At 36.8% G+C, this 22028-nt stretch overlaps 1 long non-coding RNA gene across 1 annotated transcript in view; it reads right to left on the bottom strand.

The window, feature by feature from the left end:
* Positions 1-1198: 1198 nt before the first annotated feature.
* LOC146785660 (uncharacterized) overlaps positions 1199-22028 on the bottom strand; it is a 33229-nt gene continuing 12399 nt past the window's right edge. Inside the window, exons 26-66 of the long non-coding RNA XR_014970735.1 lie at positions 21554-21675; positions 21041-21164; positions 20531-20652; positions 20021-20175; positions 19510-19631; positions 18999-19121; positions 18489-18643; positions 17981-18099; positions 17471-17625; positions 16960-17081; positions 16450-16604; positions 15939-16060; positions 15428-15550; positions 14915-15072; positions 14404-14525; positions 13893-14014; positions 13384-13537; positions 12872-12994; positions 12361-12483; positions 11849-11971; positions 11337-11460; positions 10829-10947; positions 10317-10439; positions 9805-9928; positions 9297-9415; positions 8789-8907; positions 8281-8399; positions 7773-7891; positions 7265-7383; positions 6756-6909; positions 6248-6366; positions 5737-5859; positions 5225-5347; positions 4713-4836; positions 4205-4323; positions 3695-3849; positions 3184-3305; positions 2673-2795; positions 2163-2317; positions 1651-1773; positions 1199-1262 (exon numbers count right to left, since the gene is read on the bottom strand). This is a non-coding gene — a long non-coding RNA (uncharacterized LOC146785660). The remainder of the gene's footprint in view (positions 1263-1650; positions 1774-2162; positions 2318-2672; positions 2796-3183; positions 3306-3694; positions 3850-4204; positions 4324-4712; positions 4837-5224; positions 5348-5736; positions 5860-6247; positions 6367-6755; positions 6910-7264; positions 7384-7772; positions 7892-8280; positions 8400-8788; positions 8908-9296; positions 9416-9804; positions 9929-10316; positions 10440-10828; positions 10948-11336; positions 11461-11848; positions 11972-12360; positions 12484-12871; positions 12995-13383; positions 13538-13892; positions 14015-14403; positions 14526-14914; positions 15073-15427; positions 15551-15938; positions 16061-16449; positions 16605-16959; positions 17082-17470; positions 17626-17980; positions 18100-18488; positions 18644-18998; positions 19122-19509; positions 19632-20020; positions 20176-20530; positions 20653-21040; positions 21165-21553; positions 21676-22028) is intronic.

Genomic DNA, 22028 nt, shown 5'->3' with positions numbered 1-22028 from the left:
ATTACTTTCATCTTGACAGAAATTATGTTCAGGCACAGTCTCCCACTGTAAGGTAGTGAGGACATGCTGATGCTGTGAGCGTCTTTTTAATGCATAAAGGAATTATTGTGAGTTTTACTTGCCTTATAAATTGGTAAAATGATCCCGTATGCCGGAAGACTTCCTTTTTTTTTTCTTCAGTCTCGGCAATTCAGAGAAACTAGGTTGTGAAACACTGCCACCTCTGGTCATTCAGTATAATCTGCAGATGGAAAAGTCCACTGTTAGCACATTTTCTATAAGCAATACAAAAAAAATCTTGATGATTAGAAAGCGTAAACAGATCAATACTATGGAGTCTTTTATTGTGAAAATCAACAGCTCATTAGAAATTCAAATCTCAATTTTAGTTTTTAACCTCACATACTTCTCTGCAACATTGCTAGTTCCAGGATATAAAGCAGGCTTTAGTAGCGTTGGAGGCAGCCAGGCTTTTATGAACTATCATGACCAACACAATGTGATCCATATTACTCTCATCTTGACAGAAATTATGTTCAGGCACAGTCTCCCACTATAAGGTAGTGAGGACATGCTGATGCTGTGAGCGTCTTTTTAATGCATAAAGGAATTATTGTGAGTTTTACTTGCCTTATAAATTGGTAAAATGATCCCGTATGCCGGAAGACTTCCTTTTTTTTTTCTTCAGTCTCGGCAATTCAGAGAAACTAGGTTGTGAAACACTGCCACCTCTGGTCATTCAGTATAATCTGCAGATGGAAAAGTCCACTGTTAGCACATTTTCTATAAGCAATACAAAAAAAATCTTGATTTTTAGAAAGCGTAAACAGATCAATACTATGGAGTCTTTTATTGTGAAAATCAACAGCTCATTAGAAAATCAAATCTCAATTTTAGTTTTTAACCTCACATACTTCTCTGCAACATTGCTAGCTCCAGGATATAAAGCAGGCTTTAGTAGCGTTGGAGGCAGCCAGGCTTTTATGAACTATCATGACCAACACAATGTGATCCATATTACTTTCATCTTGACAGAAATTATGTTCAGGCACAGTCTCCCACTGTAAGGTAGTGAGGACATGCTGATGCTGTGAGCGTCTTTTTAATGCATAAAGGAATTATTGTGAGTTTTACTTGCCTTATAAATTGGTAAAATGATGCCGTATGCCGGAAGACTTCCTTTTTTTTTTTTGTTCTTCAGTCTCGGCAATTCAGAGAAACTCGGTTGTGAAACACTGCCACCTCTGGTCATTCAGTATAATCTGTAGATGGAAAAGTCCACTGTTAGCACATTTTCTATAAGCAATACAAAAAAATCTTGATTTTTAGAAAGGGTAAACAGATCAATACTATGGAGTCTTTTATTGTGAAAATCAACAGCTCATTAGAAAATCAAATCTCAATTTTAGTTTTTAACCTCACATACTTCTCTGCAACATTGCTAGCTCCAGGATATAAAGCAGGCTTTAGCAGCATTGGAGGCAGCCAGGCTTTTATGAGCTATCATGACCAACACAATGTGATCCATATTACTTTCATCTTGACAGAAATTATGTTCAGGCACAGTCTCCCACTGTAAGGTAGTGAGGACATGCTGATGCTGTGAGCGTCTTTTTAATGCATAAAGGAATTATTGTGAGTTTTACTTGCCTTATAAATTGGTAAAATGATGCCGTATGCCGGAAGACTTCCTTTTTTTTTTTGTTCTTCAGTCTCGGCAATTCAGAGAAACTCGGTTGTGAAACACTGCCACCTCTGGTCATTCAGTATAATCTGTAGATGGAAAAGTCCACTGTTAGCACATTTTCTATAAGCAATACAAAAAAAATCTTGATGATTAGAAAGCGTAAACAGATCAATACTATGGAGTCTTTTATTGTGAAAATCAACAGCTCATTAGAAATTCAAATCTCAATTTTAGTTTTTAACCTCACATACTTCTCTGCAACATTGCTAGTTCCAGGATATAAAGCAGGCTTTAGTAGCGTTGGAGGCAGCCAGGCTTTTATGAACTATCATGACCAACACAATGTGATCCATATTACTCTCATCTTGACAGAAATTATGTTCAGGCACAGTCTCCCACTATAAGGTAGTGAGGACATGCTGATGCTGTGAGCGTCTTTTTAATGCATAAAGGAATTATTGTGAGTTTTACTTGCCTTGCATATTGGTAAAATGATGCCGTATGCCGGAAGACTTCCTTTTTTTTGTTTCTTCAGTCTCGGCAATTCAGAGAAACTCGGTTGTGAAACACTGCCACCTCTGGTCATTCAGTATAATTTGCAGATGGAAAAGTCCACTGTTAGCACATTTTCTATAAGCAATACAAAAAAAATCTTGATTTTTAGAAAGCGTAAACAGATCAATACTATGGAGTCTTTTATTGTGAAAATCAACAGCTCATTAGAAAATCAAATCTCAATTTTAGTTTTTAACCTCACATACTTCTCTGCAACATTGCTAGTTCCAGGATATAAAGCAGGCTTTAGTAGCGTTGGAGGCAGCCAGACTTTTATGAACTATCATGACCAACACAATGTGATCCATATTACTCTCATCTTGATAGAAATTATGTTCAGGCACAGTCTCCCACTGTAAGGTAGTGAGGACATGCTGATGCTGTGAGCGTCTTTTTAATGCATAAAGGAATTATTGTGAGTTTTACGTGCCTTGCATATTGGTAAAATGATGCCGTATGCCGGAAGACTTCCTTTTTTGTTTTTTTCTTCAGTCTCGGCAATTCAGAGAAACTCGGTTGTGAAACACTGCCACCTCTGGTCATTCAGTATAATCTGTAGATGGAAAAGTCCACTGTTAGCACATTTTCTATAAGCAATACAAAAAAATCTTGATTTTTAGAAAGGGTAAACAGATCAATACTATGGAGTCTTTTATTGTGAAAATCAACAGCTCATTAGAAAATCAAATCTCAATTTTAGTTTTTAACCTCACATACTTCTCTGCAACATTGCTAGCTCCAGGATATAAAGCAGGCTTTAGTAGCATTGGAGGCAGCCAGGCTTTTATGAGCTATCATGACCAACACAATGTGATCCATATTACTTTCATCTTGACAGAAATTATGTTCAGGCACAGTCTCCCACTGTAAGGTAGTGAGGACATGCTGATGCTGTGAGCGTCTTTTTAATGCATAAAGGAATTATTGTGAGTTTTACTTGCCTTATAAATTGGTAAAATGATGCCGTATGCCGGAAGACTTCCTTTTTTTTTTGTTCTTCAGTCTCGGCAATTCAGAGAAACTCGGTTGTGAAACACTGCCACCTCTGGTCATTCAGTATAATCTGTAGATGGAAAAGTCCACTGTTAGCACATTTTCTATAAGCAATACAAAAAAAATCTTGATTTTTAGAAAGCGTAAACAGATCAATACTATGGAGTCTTTTATTGTGAAAATCAACAGCTCATTAGAAATTCAAATCTCAATTTTAGTTTTTAACCTCACATACTTCTCTGCAACATTGCTAGTTCCAGGATATAAAGCAGGCTTTAGTAGCGTTGGAGGCAGCCAGGCTTTTATGAACTATCATGACCAACACAATGTGATCCATATTACTTTCATCTTGACAGAAATTATGTTCAGGCACAGTCTCCCACTATAAGGTAGTGAGGACATGCTGATGCTGTGAGCGTCTTTTTAATGCATAAAGGAATTATTGTGAGTTTTACTTGCCTTGCATATTGGTAAAATGATGCCGTATGCCGGAAGACTTCCTTTTTTTTGTTTCTTCAGTCTCGGCAATTCAGAGAAACTCGGTTGTGAAACACTGCCACCTCTGGTCATTCAGTATAATTTGCAGATGGAAAAGTCCACTGTTAGCACATTTTCTATAAGCAATACAAAAAAAATCTTGATTTTTAGAAAGCGTAAACAGATCAATACTATGGAGTCTTTTATTGTGAAAATCAACAGCTCATTAGAAATTCAAATCTCAATTTTAGTTTTTAACCTCACATACTTCTCTGCAACATTGCTAGTTCCAGGATATAAAGCAGGCTTTAGTAGCGTTGGAGGCAGCCAGGCTTTTATGAACTATCATGACCAACACAATGTGATCCATATTACTCTCATCTTGACAGAAATTATGTTCAGGCACAGTCTCCCACTATAAGGTAGTGAGGACATGCTGATGCTGTGAGCGTCTTTTTAATGCATAAAGGAATTATTGTGAGTTTTACTTGCCTTATAAATTGGTAAAATGATCCCGTATGCCGGAAGACTTCCTTTTTTTTTTCTTCAGTCTCGGCAATTCAGAGAAACTAGGTTGTGAAACACTGCCACCTCTGGTCATTCAGTATAATCTGCAGATGGAAAAGTCCACTGTTAGCACATTTTCTATAAGCAATACAAAAAAAATCTTGATTTTTAGAAAGCGTAAACAGATCAATACTATGGAGTCTTTTATTGTGAAAATCAACAGCTCATTAGAAAATCAAATCTCAATTTTAGTTTTTAACCTCACATACTTCTCTGCAACATTGCTAGCTCCAGGATATAAAGCAGGCTTTAGTAGCGTTGGAGGCAGCCAGGCTTTTATGAACTATCATGACCAACACAATGTGATCCATATTACTTTCATCTTGACAGAAATTATGTTCAGGCACAGTCTCCCACTGTAAGGTAGTGAGGACATGCTGATGCTGTGAGCGTCTTTTTAATGCATAAAGGAATTATTGTGAGTTTTACTTGCCTTATAAATTGGTAAAATGATGCCGTATGCCGGAAGACTTCCTTTTTTTTTTTTGTTCTTCAGTCTCGGCAATTCAGAGAAACTCGGTTGTGAAACACTGCCACCTCTGGTCATTCAGTATAATCTGTAGATGGAAAAGTCCACTGTTAGCACATTTTCTATAAGCAATACAAAAAAATCTTGATTTTTAGAAAGGGTAAACAGATCAATACTATGGAGTCTTTTATTGTGAAAATCAACAGCTCATTAGAAAATCAAATCTCAATTTTAGTTTTTAACCTCACATACTTCTCTGCAACATTGCTAGCTCCAGGATATAAAGCAGGCTTTAGCAGCATTGGAGGCAGCCAGGCTTTTATGAGCTATCATGACCAACACAATGTGATCCATATTACTTTCATCTTGACAGAAATTATGTTCAGGCACAGTCTCCCACTGTAAGGTAGTGAGGACATGCTGATGCTGTGAGCGTCTTTTTAATGCATAAAGGAATTATTGTGAGTTTTACTTGCCTTATAAATTGGTAAAATGATGCCGTATGCCGGAAGACTTCCTTTTTTTTTTTGTTCTTCAGTCTCGGCAATTCAGAGAAACTCGGTTGTGAAACACTGCCACCTCTGGTCATTCAGTATAATCTGTAGATGGAAAAGTCCACTGTTAGCACATTTTCTATAAGCAATACAAAAAAAATCTTGATTTTTAGAAAGCGTAAACAGATCAATACTATGGAGTCTTTTATTGTGCAAATCAACAGCTCATTAGAAAATCAAATCTCAATTTTAGTTTTTAACCTCACATACTTCTCTGCAACATTGCTAGTTCCAGGATATAAAGCAGGCTTTAGTAGCGTTGGAGGCAGCCAGACTTTTATGAACTATCATGACCAACACAATGTGATCCATATTACTCTCATCTTGATAGAAATTATGTTCAGGCACAGTCTCCCACTGTAAGGTAGTGAGGACATGCTGATGCTGTGAGCGTCTTTTTAATGCATAAAGGAATTATTGTGAGTTTTACTTGCCTTGCATATTGGTAAAATGATGCCGTATGCCGGAAGACTTCCTTTTTTTTTTTTTTCTTCAGTCTCGGCAATTCAGAGAAACTCGGTTGTGAAACACTGCCACCTCTGGTCATTCAGTATAATCTGTAGATGGAAAAGTCCACTGTTAGCACATTTTCTATAAGCAATACAAAAAAATCTTGATTTTTAGAAAGGGTAAACAGATCAATACTATGGAGTCTTTTATTGTGAAAATCAACAGCTCATTAGAAAATCAAATCTCAATTTTAGTTTTTAACCTCACATACTTCTCTGCAACATTGCTAGTTCCAGGATATAAAGCAGGCTTTAGTAGCGTTGGAGGCAGCCAGGCTTTTATGAACTATCATGACCAACACAATGTGATCCATATTACTCTCATCTTGACAGAAATTATGTTCAGGCACAGTCTCCCACTATAAGGTAGTGAGGACATGCTGATGCTGTGAGCGTCTTTTTAATGCATAAAGGAATTATTGTGAGTTTTACTTGCCTTATAAATTGGTAAAATGATCCCGTATGCCGGAAGACTTCCTTTTTTTTTTCTTCAGTCTCGGCAATTCAGAGAAACTAGGTTGTGAAACACTGCCACCTCTGGTCATTCAGTATAATCTGCAGATGGAAAAGTCCACTGTTAGCACATTTTCTATAAGCAATACAAAAAAAATCTTGATGATTAGAAAGCGTAAACAGATCAATACTATGGAGTCTTTTATTGTGAAAATCAACAGCTCATTAGAAATTCAAATCTCAATTTTAGTTTTTAACCTCACATACTTCTCTGCAACATTGCTAGTTCCAGGATATAAAGCAGGCTTTAGTAGCGTTGGAGGCAGCCAGACTTTTATGAACTATCATGACCAACACAATGTGATCCATATTACTCTCATCTTGACAGAAATTATGTTCAGGCACAGTCTCCCACTGTAAGGTAGTGAGGACATGCTGATGCTGTGAGCGTCTTTTTAATGCATAAAGGAATTATTGTGAGTTTTACTTGCCTTGCATATTGGTAAAATGATGCCGTATGCCGGAAGACTTCCTTTTTTTTTTTCTTCAGTCTCGTCAATTCAGAGAAACTCGGTTGTGAAACACTGCCACCTCTGGTCATTCAGTATAATTTGCAGATGGAAAAGTCCACTGTTAGCACATTTTCTATAAGCAATACAAAAAAAATCTTGATTTTTAGAAAGCGTAAACAGATCAATACTATGGAGTCTTTTATTGTGAAAATCAACAGCTCATTAGAAATTCAAATCTCAATTTTAGTTTTTAACCTCACATACTTCTCTGCAACATTGCTAGTTCCAGGATATAAAGCAGGCTTTAGTAGCGTTGGAGGCAGCCAGGCTTTTATGAACTATCATGACCAACACAATGTGATCCATATTACTCTCATCTTGACAGAAATTATGTTCAGGCACAGTCTCCCACTATAAGGTAGTGAGGACATGCTGATGCTGTGAGCGTCTTTTTAATGCATAAAGGAATTATTGTGAGTTTTACTTGCCTTATAAATTGGTAAAATGATCCCGTATGCCGGAAGACTTCCTTTTTTTTTTCTTCAGTCTCGGCAATTCAGAGAAACTAGGTTGTGAAACACTGCCACCTCTGGTCATTCAGTATAATCTGCAGATGGAAAAGTCCACTGTTAGCACATTTTCTATAAGCAATACAAAAAAAATCTTGATTTTTAGAAAGCGTAAACAGATCAATACTATGGAGTCTTTTATTGTGAAAATCAACAGCTCATTAGAAAATCAAATCTCAATTTTAGTTTTTAACCTCACATACTTCTCTGCAACATTGCTAGCTCCAGGATATAAAGCAGGCTTTAGTAGCATTGGAGGCAGCCAGGCTTTTATGAGCTATCATGACCAACACAATGTGATCCATATTACTTTCATCTTGACAGAAATTATGTTCAGGCTCAGTCTCCCACTGTAAGGTAGTGAGGACATGCTGATGCTGTGAGCGTCTTTTTAATGCATAAAGGAATTATTGTGAGTTTTACTTGCCTTATAAATTGGTAAAATGATCCCGTATGCCGGAAGACTTCCTTTTTTTTTTCTTCAGTCTCGGCAATTCAGAGAAACTAGGTTGTGAAACACTGCCACCTCTGGTCATTCAGTATAATCTGCAGATGGAAAAGTCCACTGTTAGCACATTTTCTATAAGCAATACAAAAAAAATCTTGATGATTAGAAAGCGTAAACAGATCAATACTATGGAGTCTTTTATTGTGAAAATCAACAGCTCATTAGAAATTCAAATCTCAATTTTAGTTTTTAACCTCACATACTTCTCTGCAACATTGCTAGTTCCAGGATATAAAGCAGGCTTTAGTAGCGTTGGAGGCAGCCAGGCTTTTATGAACTATCATGACCAACACAATGTGATCCATATTACTCTCATCTTGACAGAAATTATGTTCAGGCACAGTCTCCCACTATAAGGTAGTGAGGACATGCTGATGCTGTGAGCGTCTTTTTAATGCATAAAGGAATTATTGTGAGTTTTACTTGCCTTATAAATTGGTAAAATGATCCCGTATGCCGGAAGACTTCCTTTTTTTTTTCTTCAGTCTCGGCAATTCAGAGAAACTAGGTTGTGAAACACTGCCACCTCTGGTCATTCAGTATAATCTGCAGATGGAAAAGTCCACTGTTAGCACATTTTCTATAAGCAATACAAAAAAAATCTTGATTTTTAGAAAGCGTAAACAGATCAATACTATGGAGTCTTTTATTGTGAAAATCAACAGCTCATTAGAAAATCAAATCTCAATTTTAGTTTTTAACCTCACATACTTCTCTGCAACATTGCTAGCTCCAGGATATAAAGCAGGCTTTAGTAGCATTGGAGGCAGCCAGGCTTTTATGAGCTATCATGACCAACACAATGTGATCCATATTACTGTCATCTTGACAGAAATTATGTTCAGGCACAGTCTCCCACTGTAAGGTAGTGAGGACATGCTGATGCTGTGAGCGTCTTTTTAATGCATAAAGGAATTATTGTGAGTTTTACTTGCCTTATAAATTGGTAAAATGATCCCGTATGCCGGAAGACTTCCTTTTTTTTTTCTTCAGTCTCGGCAATTCAGAGAAACTAGGTTGTGAAACACTGCCACCTCTGGTCATTCAGTATAATCTGCAGATGGAAAAGTCCACTGTTAGCACATTTTCTATAAGCAATACAAAAAAAATCTTGATGATTAGAAAGCGTAAACAGATCAATACTATGGAGTCTTTTATTGTGAAAATCAACAGCTCATTAGAAATTCAAATCTCAATTTTAGTTTTTAACCTCACATACTTCTCTGCAACATTGCTAGTTCCAGGATATAAAGCAGGCTTTAGTAGCGTTGGAGGCAGCCAGGCTTTTATGAACTATCATGACCAACACAATGTGATCCATATTACTCTCATCTTGACAGAAATTATGTTCAGGCACAGTCTCCCACTATAAGGTACTGAGGACATGCTGATGCTGTGAGCGTCTTTTTAATGCATAAAGGAATTATTGTGAGTTTTACTTGCCTTATAAATTGGTAAAATGATCCCGTATGCCGGAAGACTTCCTTTTTTTTTTCTTCAGTCTCGGCAATTCAGAGAAACTAGGTTGTGAAACACTGCCACCTCTGGTCATTCAGTATAATCTGCAGATGGAAAAGTCCACTGTTAGCACATTTTCTATAAGCAATACAAAAAAAATCTTGATTTTTAGAAAGCGTAAACAGATCAATACTATGGAGTCTTTTATTGTGAAAATCAACAGCTCATTAGAAAATCAAATCTCAATTTTAGTTTTTAACCTCACATACTTCTCTGCAACATTGCTAGCTCCAGGATATAAAGCAGGCTTTAGTAGCGTTGGAGGCAGCCAGGCTTTTATGAACTATCATGACCAACACAATGTGATCCATATTACTTTCATCTTGACAGAAATTATGTTCAGGCACAGTCTCCCACTGTAAGGTAGTGAGGACATGCTGATGCTGTGAGCGTCTTTTTAATGCATAAAGGAATTATTGTGAGTTTTACTTGCCTTATAAATTGGTAAAATGATGCCGTATGCCGGAAGACTTCCTTTTTTTTTTTTGTTCTTCAGTCTCGGCAATTCAGAGAAACTCGGTTGTGAAACACTGCCACCTCTGGTCATTCAGTATAATCTGTAGATGGAAAAGTCCACTGTTAGCACATTTTCTATAAGCAATACAAAAAAATCTTGATTTTTAGAAAGGGTAAACAGATCAATACTATGGAGTCTTTTATTGTGAAAATCAACAGCTCATTAGAAAATCAAATCTCAATTTTAGTTTTTAACCTCACATACTTCTCTGCAACATTGCTAGCTCCAGGATATAAAGCAGGCTTTAGCAGCATTGGAGGCAGCCAGGCTTTTATGAGCTATCATGACCAACACAATGTGATCCATATTACTTTCATCTTGACAGAAATTATGTTCAGGCACAGTCTCCCACTGTAAGGTAGTGAGGACATGCTGATGCTGTGAGCGTCTTTTTAATGCATAAAGGAATTATTGTGAGTTTTACTTGCCTTATAAATTGGTAAAATGATGCCGTATGCCGGAAGACTTCCTTTTTTTTTTTGTTCTTCAGTCTCGGCAATTCAGAGAAACTCGGTTGTGAAACACTGCCACCTCTGGTCATTCAGTATAATCTGTAGATGGAAAAGTCCACTGTTAGCACATTTTCTATAAGCAATACAAAAAAAATCTTGATTTTTAGAAAGCGTAAACAGATCAATACTATGGAGTCTTTTATTGTGAAAATCAACAGCTCATTAGAAATTCAAATCTCAATTTTAGTTTTTAACCTCACATACTTCTCTGCAACATTGCTAGTTCCAGGATATAAAGCAGGCTTTAGTAGCGTTGGAGGCAGCCAGGCTTTTATGAACTATCATGACCAACACAATGTGATCCATATTACTCTCATCTTGACAGAAATTATGTTCAGGCACAGTCTCCCACTATAAGGTAGTGAGGACATGCTGATGCTGTGAGCGTCTTTTTAATGCATAAAGGAATTATTGTGAGTTTTACTTGCCTTATAAATTGGTAAAATGATCCCGTATGCCGGAAGACTTCCTTTTTTTTTTCTTCAGTCTCGGCAATTCAGAGAAACTAGGTTGTGAAACACTGCCACCTCTGGTCATTCAGTATAATCTGCAGATGGAAAAGTCCACTGTTAGCACATTTTCTATAAGCAATACAAAAAAAATCTTGATTTTTAGAAAGCGTAAACAGATCAATACTATGGAGTCTTTTATTGTGAAAATCAACAGCTCATTAGAAAATCAAATCTCAATTTTAGTTTTTAACCTCACATACTTCTCTGCAACATTGCTAGCTCCAGGATATAAAGCAGGCTTTAGTAGCGTTGGAGGCAGCCAGGCTTTTATGAACTATCATGACCAACACAATGTGATCCATATTACTTTCATCTTGACAGAAATTATGTTCAGGCACAGTCTCCCACTGTAAGGTAGTGAGGACATGCTGATGCTGTGAGCGTCTTTTTAATGCATAAAGGAATTATTGTGAGTTTTACTTGCCTTATAAATTGGTAAAATGATGCCGTATGCCGGAAGACTTCCTTTTTTTTTTTTGTTCTTCAGTCTCGGCAATTCAGAGAAACTCGGTTGTGAAACACTGCCACCTCTGGTCATTCAGTATAATCTGTAGATGGAAAAGTCCACTGTTAGCACATTTTCTATAAGCAATACAAAAAAATCTTGATTTTTAGAAAGGGTAAACAGATCAATACTATGGAGTCTTTTATTGTGAAAATCAACAGCTCATTAGAAAATCAAATCTCAATTTTAGTTTTTAACCTCACATACTTCTCTGCAACATTGCTAGCTCCAGGATATAAAGCAGGCTTTAGCAGCATTGGAGGCAGCCAGGCTTTTATGAGCTATCATGACCAACACAATGTGATCCATATTACTTTCATCTTGACAGAAATTATGTTCAGGCACAGTCTCCCACTGTAAGGTAGTGAGGACATGCTGATGCTGTGAGCGTCTTTTTAATGCATAAAGGAATTATTGTGAGTTTTACTTGCCTTATAAATTGGTAAAATGATGCCGTATGCCGGAAGACTTCCTTTTTTTTTTTGTTCTTCAGTCTCGGCAATTCAGAGAAACTCGGTTGTGAAACACTGCCACCTCTGGTCATTCAGTATAATCTGTAGATGGAAAAGTCCACTGTTAGCACATTTTCTATAAGCAATACAAAAAAAATCTTGATTTTTAGAAAGCGTAAACAGATCAATACTATGGAGTCTTTTATTGTGAAAATCAACAGCTCATTAGAAAATCAAATCTCAATTTTAGTTTTTAACCTCACATACTTCTCTGCAACATTGCTAGTTCCAGGATATAAAGCAGGCTTTAGTAGCGTTGGAGGCAGCCAGACTTTTATGAACTATCATGACCAACACAATGTGATCCATATTACTCTCATCTTGATAGAAATTATGTTCAGGCACAGTCTCCCACTGTAAGGTAGTGAGGACATGCTGATGCTGTGAGCGTCTTTTTAATGCATAAAGGAATTATTGTGAGTTTTACTTGCCTTGCATATTGGTAAAATGATGCCGTATGCCGGAAGACTTCCTTTTTTTTTTTTTTCTTCAGTCTCGGCAATTCAGAGAAACTCGGTTGTGAAACACTGCCACCTCTGGTCATTCAGTATAATCTGTAGATGGAAAAGTCCACTGTTAGCACATTTTCTATAAGCAATACAAAAAAATCTTGATTTTTAGAAAGGGTAAACAGATCAATACTATGGAGTCTTTTATTGTGAAAATCAACAGCTCATTAGAAAATCAAATCTCAATTTTAGTTTTTAACCTCACATACTTCTCTGCAACATTGCTAGTTCCAGGATATAAAGCAGGCTTTAGTAGCGTTGGAGGCAGCCAGGCTTTTATGAACTATCATGACCAACACAATGTGATCCATATTACTCTCATCTTGACAGAAATTATGTTCAGGCACAGTCTCCCACTATAAGGTAGTGAGGACATGCTGATGCTGTGAGCGTCTTTTTAATGCATAAAGGAATTATTGTGAGTTTTACTTGCCTTATAAATTGGTAAAATGATGCCGTATGCCGGAAGACTTCCTTTTTTTTTTTGTTCTTCAGTCTCGGCAATTCAGAGAAACTCGGTTGTGAAACACTGCCACCTCTGGTCATTCAGTATAATCTGTAGATGGAAAAGTCCACTGTTAGCACATTTTCTATAAGCAATACAAAAAAAATCTTGATTTTTAGAAAGCGTAAACAGATCAATACTATGGAGTCTTTTATTGTGAAAATCAACAGCTCATTAGAAATTCAAATCTCAATTTTAGTTTTTAACCTCACATACTTCTCTGCAACATTGCTAGTTCCAGGATATAAAGCAGGCTTTAGTAGCGTTGGAGGCAGCCAGACTTTTATGAACTATCATGACCAACACAATGTGATCCATATTACTCTCATCTTGACAGAAATTATGTTCAGGCACAGTCTCCCACTGTAAGGTAGTGAGGACATGCTGATGCTGTGAGCGTCTTTTTAATGCATAAAGGAATTATTGTGAGTTTTACTTGCCTTGCATATTGGTAAAATGATGCCGTATGCCGGAAGACTTCCTTTTTTTTTTTCTTCAGTCTCGTCAATTCAGAGAAACTCGGTTGTGAAACACTGCCACCTCTGGTCATTCAGTATAATTTGCAGATGGAAAAGTCCACTGTTAGCACATTTTCTATAAGCAATACAAAAAAAATCTTGATTTTTAGAAAGCGTAAACAGATCAATACTATGGAGTCTTTTATTGTGAAAATCAACAGCTCATTAGAAAATCAAATCTCAATTTTAGTTTTTAACCTCACATACTTCTCTGCAACATTGCTAGCTCCAGGATATAAAGCAGGCTTTAGTAGCATTGGAGGCAGCCAGGCTTTTATGAGCTATCATGACCAACACAATGTGATCCATATTACTTTCATCTTGACAGAAATTATGTTCAGGCACAGTCTCCCACTGAAAGGTAGTGAGGACATGCTGATGCTGTGAGCGTCTTTTTAATGCATAAAGGAATTATTGTGAGTTTTACTTGCCTTATAAATTGGTAAAATGATGCCGTATGCCGGAAGACTTCCTTTTTTTTTTGTTCTTCAGTCTCGGCAATTCAGAGAAACTCGGTTGTGAAACACTGCCACCTCTGGTCATCCAGTATAATCTGTAGATGGAAAAGTCCACTGTTAGCACATTTTCTATAAGCAATACAAAAAAAATCTTGATTTTTAGAAAGCGTAAACAGATCAATACTATGGAGTCTTTTATTGTGAAAATCAACAGCTCATTAGAAATTCAAATCTCAATTTTAGTTTTTAACCTCACATACTTCTCTGCAACATTGCTAGTTCCAGGATATAAAGCAGGCTTTAGTAGCGTTGGAGGCAGCCAGGCTTTTATGAACTATCATGACCAACACAATGTGATCCATATTACTTTCATCTTGACAGAAATTATGTTCAGGCACAGTCTCCCACTATAAGGTAGTGAGGACATGCTGATGCTGTGAGCGTCTTTTTAATGCATAAAGGAATTATTGTGAGTTTTACTTGCCTTATAAATTGGTAAAATGATGCCGTATGCCGGAAGACTTCCTTTTTTTTTTGTTCTTCAGTCTCGGCAATTCAGAGAAACTCGGTTGTGAAACACTGCCACCTCTGGTCATTCAGTATAATCTGTAGATGGAAAAGTCCACTGTTAGCACATTTTCTATAAGCAATACAAAAAAAATCTTGATTTTTAGAAAGCGTAAACAGATCAATACTATGGAGTCTTTTATTGTGAAAATCAACAGCTCATTAGAAATTCAAATCTCAATTTTAGTTTTTAACCTCACATACTTCTCTGCAACATTGCTAGTTCCAGGATATAAAGCAGGCTTTAGTAGCGTTGGAGGCAGCCAGACTTTTATGAACTATCATGACCAACACAATGTGATCCATATTACTCTCATCTTGACAGAAATTATGTTCAGGCACAGTCTCCCACTGTAAGGTAGTGAGGACATGCTGATGCTGTGAGCGTCTTTTTAATGCATAAAGGAATTATTGTGAGTTTTACTTGCCTTGCATATTGGTAAAATGATGCCGTATGCCGGAAGACTTCCTTTTTTTTTTTTGTTCTTCAGTCTCGGCAATTCAGAGAAACTCGGTTGTGAAACACTGCCACCTCTGGTCATTCAGTATAATTTGCAGATGGAAAAGTCCACTGTTAGCACATTTTCTATAAGCAATACAAAAAAAATCTTGATTTTTAGAAAGCGTAAACAGATCAATACTATGGAGTCTTTTATTGTGAAAATCAACAGCTCATTAGAAAATCAAATCTCAATTTTAGTTTTTAACCTCACATACTTCTCTGCAACATTGCTAGTTCCAGGATATAAAGCAGGCTTTAGTAGCGTTGGAGGCAGCCAGACTTTTATGAACTATCATGACCAACACAATGTGATCCATATTACTCTCATCTTGATAGAAATTATGTTCAGGCACAGTCTCCCACTGTAAGGTAGTGAGGACATGCTGATGCTGTGAGCGTCTTTTTAATGCATAAAGGAATTATTGTGAGTTTTACGTGCCTTGCATATTGGTAAAATGATGCCGTATGCCGGAAGACTTCCTTTTTTGTTTTTTTCTTCAGTCTCGGCAATTCAGAGAAACTCGGTTGTGAAACACTGCCACCTCTGGTCATTCAGTATAATCTGTAGATGGAAAAGTCCACTGTTAGCACATTTTCTATAAGCAATACAAAAAAATCTTGATTTTTAGAAAGGGTAAACAGATCAATACTATGGAGTCTTTTATTGTGAAAATCAACAGCTCATTAGAAAATCAAATCTCAATTTTAGTTTTTAACCTCACATACTTCTCTGCAACATTGCTAGCTCCAGGATAAAAAGCAGGCTTTAGTAGCATTGGAGGCAGCCAGGCTTTTATGAGCTATCATGACCAACACAATGTGATCCATATTACTTTCATCTTGACAGAAATTATGTTCAGGCACAGTCTCCCACTGTAAGGTAGTGAGGACATGCTGATGCTGTGAGCGTCTTTTTAATGCATAAAGGAATTATTGTGAGTTTTACTTGCCTTATAAATTGGTAAAATGATGCCGTATGCCGGAAGACTTCCTTTTTTTTTTGTTCTTCAGTCTCGGCAATTCAGAGAAACTCGGTTGTGAAACACTGCCACCTCTGGTCATTCAGTATAATCTGTAGATGGAAAAGTCCACTGTTAGCACATTTTCTATAAGCAATACAAAAAAAATCTTGATTTTTAGAAAGCGTAAACAGATCAATACTATGGAGTCTTTTATTGTGAAAATCAACAGCTCATTAGAAATTCAAATCTCAATTTTAGTTTTTAACCTCACATACTTCTCTGCAACATTGCTAGTTCCAGGATATAAAGCAGGCTTTAGTAGCGTTGGAGGCAGCCAGGCTTTTATGAACTATCATGACCAACACAATGTGATCCATATTACTTTCATCTTGACAGAAATTATGTTCAGGCACAGTCTCCCACTATAAGGTAGTGAGGACATGCTGATGCTGTGAGCGTCTTTTTAATGCATAAAGGAATTATTGTGAGTTTTACTTGCCTTGCATATTGGTAAAATGATGCCGTATGCCGGAAGACTTCCTTTTTTTTGTTTCTTCAGTCTCGGCAATTCAGAGAAACTCGGTTGTGAAACACTGCCACCTCTGGTCATTCAGTATAATTTGCAGATGGAAAAGTCCACTGTTAGCACATTTTCTATAAGCAATACAAAAAAAATCTTGATTTTTAGAAAGCGTAAACAGATCAATACTATGGAGTCTTTTATTGTGAAAATCAACAGCTCATTAGAAAATCAAATCTCAATTTTAGTTTTTAACCTCACATACTTCTCTGCAACATTGCTAGTTCCAGGATATAAAGCAGGCTTTAGTAGCGTTGGAGGCAGCCAGACTTTTATGAACTATCATGACCAACACAATGTGATCCATATTACTCTCATCTTGATAGAAATTATGTTCAGGCACAGTCTCCCACTGTAAGGTAGTGAGGACATGCTGATGCTGTGAGCGTCTTTTTAATGCATAAAGGAATTATTGTGAGTTTTACTTGCCTTGCATATTGGTAAAATGATGCCGTATGCCGGAAGACTTCCTTTTTTTTTTTTTCTTCAGTCTCGGCAATTCAGAGAAACTCAGTTGTGAAACACTGCCACCTCTGGTCATTCAGTATAATCTGTAGATGGAAAAGTCCACTGTTAGCACATTTTCTATAAGCAATACAAAAAAAATCTTGATTTTTAGAAAGCGTAAACAGATCAATACTATGGAGTCTTTTATTGTGAAAATCAACAGCTCATTAGAAATTCAAATCTCAATTTTAGTTTTTAACCTCACATACTTCTCTGCAACATTGCTAGTTCCAGGATATAAAGCAGGCTTTAGTAGCGTTGGAGGCAGCCAGACTTTTATGAACTATCATGACCAACACAATGTGATCCATATTACTCTCATCTTGACAGAAATTATGTTCAGGCACAGTCTCCCACTGTAAGGTAGTGAGGACATGCTGATGCTGTGAGCGTCTTTTTAATGCATAAAGGAATTATTGTGAGTTTTACTTGCCTTGCATATTGGTAAAATGATGCCGTATGCCGGAAGACTTCCTTTTTTTTTTTTCTTCAGTCTCGGCAATTCAGAGAAACTCGGTTGTGAAACACTGCCACCTCTGGTCATTCAGTATAATTTGCAGATGGAAAAGTCCACTGTTAGCACATTTTCTATAAGCAATACAAAAAAAATCTTGATTTTTAGAAAGCGTAAACAGATCAATACTATGGAGTCTTTTATTGTGAAAATCAACAGCTCATTAGAAAATCAAATCTCAATTTTAGTTTTTAACCTCACATACTTCTCTGCAACATTGCTAGCTCCAGGATATAAAGCAGGCTTTAGTAGCATTGGAGGCAGCCAGGCTTTTATGAGCTATCATGACCAACACAATGTGATCCATATTACTTTCATCTTGACAGAAATTATGTTCAGGCACAGTCTCCCACTGTAAGGTAGTGAGGACATGCTGATGCTGTGAGCGTCTTTTTAATGCATAAAGGAATTATTGTGAGTTTTACTTGCCTTATAAATTGGTAAAATGATCCCGTATGCCGGAAGACTTCCTTTTTTTTTTCTTCAGTCTCGGCAATTCAGAGAAACTAGGTTGTGAAACACTGCCACCTCTGGTCATTCAGTATAATCTGCAGATGGAAAAGTCCACTGTTAGCACATTTTCTATAAGCAATACAAAAAAAATCTTGATGATTAGAAAGCGTAAACAGATCAATACTATGGAGTCTTTTATTGTGAAAATCAACAGCTCATTAGAAATTCAAATCTCAATTTTAGTTTTTAACCTCACATACTTCTCTGCAACATTGCTAGTTCCAGGATATAAAGCAGGCTTTAGTAGCGTTGGAGGCAGCCAGGCTTTTATGAACTATCATGACCAACACAATGTGATCCATATTACTCTCATCTTGACAGAAATTATGTTCAGGCACAGTCTCCCACTATAAGGTAGTGAGGACATGCTGATGCTGTGAGCGTCTTTTTAATGCATAAAGGAATTATTGTGAGTTTTACTTGCCTTGCATATTGGTAAAATGATGCCGTATGCCGGAAGACTTCCTTTTTTTTGTTTCTTCAGTCTCGGCAATTCAGAGAAACTCGGTTGTGAAACACTGCCACCTCTGGTCATTCAGTATAATTTGCAGATGGAAAAGTCCACTGTTAGCACATTTTCTATAAGCAATACAAAAAAAATCTTGATTTTTAGAAAGCGTAAACAGATCAATACTATGGAGTCTTTTATTGTGAAAATCAACAGCTCATTAGAAAATCAAATCTCAATTTTAGTTTTTAACCTCACATACTTCTCTGCAACATTGCTAGTTCCAGGATATAAAGCAGGCTTTAGTAGCGTTGGAGGCAGCCAGACTTTTATGAACTATCATGACCAACACAATGTGATCCATATTACTCTCATCTTGATAGAAATTATGTTCAGGCACAGTCTCCCACTGTAAGGTAGTGAGGACATGCTGATGCTGTGAGCGTCTTTTTAATGCATAAAGGAATTATTGTGAGTTTTACGTGCCTTGCATATTGGTAAAATGATGCCGTATGCCGGAAGACTTCCTTTTTTGTTTTTTTCTTCAGTCTCGGCAATTCAGAGAAACTCGGTTGTGAAACACTGCCACCTCTGGTCATTCAGTATAATCTGTAGATGGAAAAGTCCACTGTTAGCACATTTTCTATAAGCAATACAAAAAAATCTTGATTTTTAGAAAGGGTAAACAGATCAATACTATGGAGTCTTTTATTGTGAAAATCAACAGCTCATTAGAAAATCAAATCTCAATTTTAGTTTTTAACCTCACATACTTCTCTGCAACATTGCTAGCTCCAGGATATAAAGCAGGCTTTAGTAGCATTGGAGGCAGCCAGGCTTTTATGAGCTATCATGACCAACACAATGTGATCCATATTACTTTCATCTTGACAGAAATTATGTTCAGGCACAGTCTCCCACTGTAAGGTAGTGAGGACATGCTGATGCTGTGAGCGTCTTTTTAATGCATAAAGGAATTATTGTGAGTTTTACTTGCCTTATAAATTGGTAAAATGATGCCGTATGCCGGAAGACTTCCTTTTTTTTTTGTTCTTCAGTCTCGGCAATTCAGAGAAACTCGGTTGTGAAACACTGCCACCTCTGGTCATTCAGTATAATCTGTAGATGGAAAAGTCCACTGTTAGCACATTTTCTATAAGCAATACAAAAAAAATCTTGATTTTTAGAAAGCGTAAACAGATCAATACTATGGAGTCTTTTATTGTGAAAATCAACAGCTCATTAGAAATTCAAATCTCAATTTTAGTTTTTAACCTCACATACTTCTCTGCAACATTGCTAGTTCCAGGATATAAAGCAGGCTTTAGTAGCGTTGGAGGCAGCCAGGCTTTTATGAACTATCATGACCAACACAATGTGATCCATATTACTTTCATCTTGACAGAAATTATGTTCAGGCACAGTCTCCCACTATAAGGTAGTGAGGACATGCTGATGCTGTGAGCGTCTTTTTAATGCATAAAGGAATTATTGTGAGTTTTACTTGCCTTGCATATTGGTAAAATGATGCCGTATGCCGGAAGACTTCCTTTTTTTTGTTTCTTCAGTCTCGGCAATTCAGAGAAACTCGGTTGTGAAACACTGCCACCTCTGGTCATTCAGTATAATTTGCAGATGGAAAAGTCCACTGTTAGCACATTTTCTATAAGCAATACAAAAAAAATCTTGATTTTTAGAAAGCGTAAACAGATCAATACTATGGAGTCTTTTATTGTGAAAATCAACAGCTCATTAGAAAATCAAATCTCAATTTTAGTTTTTAACCTCACATACTTCTCTGCAACATTGCTAGTTCCAGGATATAAAGCAGGCTTTAGTAGCGTTGGAGGCAGCCAGACTTTTATGAACTATCATGACCAACACAATGTGATCCATATTACTCTCATCTTGATAGAAATTATGTTCAGGCACAGTCTCCCACTGTAAGGTAGTGAGGACATGCTGATGCTGTGAGCGTCTTTTTAATGCATAAAGGAATTATTGTGAGTTTTACTTGCCTTGCATATTGGTAAAATGATGCCGTATGCCGGAAGACTTCCTTTTTTTTTTTTTCTTCAGTCTCGGCAATTCAGAGAAACTCGGTTGTGAAACACTGCCACCTCTGGTCATTCAGTATAATCTGTAGATGGAAAAGTCCACTGTTAGCACATTTTCTATAAGCAATACAAAAAAATCTTGATTTTTAGAAAGCGTAAACAGATCAATACTATGGAGCCTTTTATTGTGAAAATCAACAGCTCATTAGAAAATCAAATCTCAATTTTAGTTTTTAACCTCACATACTTCTCTGCAACATTGCTAGTTCCAGGATATAAAGCAGGCTTTAGTAGCGTTGGAGGCAGCCAGGCTTTTATGAACTATCATGACCAACACAATGTGATCCATATTACTTTCATCTTGACAGAAATTATGTTCAGGCACAGTCTCCCACTGTAAGGTAGTGAGGACATGCTGATGCTGTGAGCGTCTTTTTAATGCATAAAGGAATTATTGTGAGTTAAACTTGCCTTGTATATTGGTAAAATGATGCCGTATGCCGGAAGACTTCCTTTTTTTTTTTTGTTCTTCAGTCTCGGCAATTCAGAGAAACTCGGTTGTGAAACACTGCCACCTCTGGTCATTCAGTATAATCTGTAGATGGAAAAGTCCACTGTTAGCACATTTTCTATAAGCAATACAAAAAAAATCTTGATTTTTAGAAAGCGTAAACAGATCAATACTATGGAGTCTTTTATTGTGAAAATCAACAGCTCATTAGAAAATCAAATCTCAATTTTAGTTTTTAACCTCACATACTTCTCTGCAACATTGCTAGCTCCAGGATATAAAGCAGGCTTTAGTAGCATTGGAGGCAGCCAGGCTTTTATGAGCTATCATGACCAACACAATGTGATCCATATTACTTTCATCTTGACAGAAATTATGTTCAGGCACAGTCTCCCACTGTAAGGTAGTGAGGACATGCTGATGCTGTGAGCGTCTTTTTAATGCATAAAGGAATTATTGTGAGTTTTACTTGCCTTATAAATTGGTAAAATGATGCCGTATGCCGGAAGACTTCCTTTTTTTTTTGTTCTTCAGTCTCGGCAATTCAGAGAAACTCGGTTGTGAAACACTGCCACCTCTGGTCATTCAGTATAATCTGTAGATGGAAAAGTCCACTGTTAGCACATTTTCTATAAGCAATACAAAAAAAATCTTGATTTTTAGAAAGCGTAAACAGATCAATACTATGGAGTCTTTTATTGTGAAAATCAACAGCTCATTAGAAAATCAAATCTCAATTTTAGTTTTTAACCTCACATACTTCTCTGCAACATTGCTAGTTCCAGGATATAAAGCAGGCTTTAGTAGCGTTGGAGGCAGCCAGACTTTTATGAACTATCATGACCAACACAATGTGATCCATATTACTCTCATCTTGATAGAAATTATGTTCAGGCACAGTCTCCCACTGTAAGGTAGTGAGGACATGCTGATGCTGTGAGCGTCTTT

Source organism: Triturus cristatus, chromosome 11 (assembly GCF_964204655.1).
Source record: "Triturus cristatus chromosome 11, aTriCri1.1, whole genome shotgun sequence".
Lineage (NCBI taxonomy): Eukaryota > Metazoa > Chordata > Amphibia > Caudata > Salamandridae > Triturus > Triturus cristatus.
This window is presented reverse-complemented; position numbering and strand designations above follow the sequence as displayed.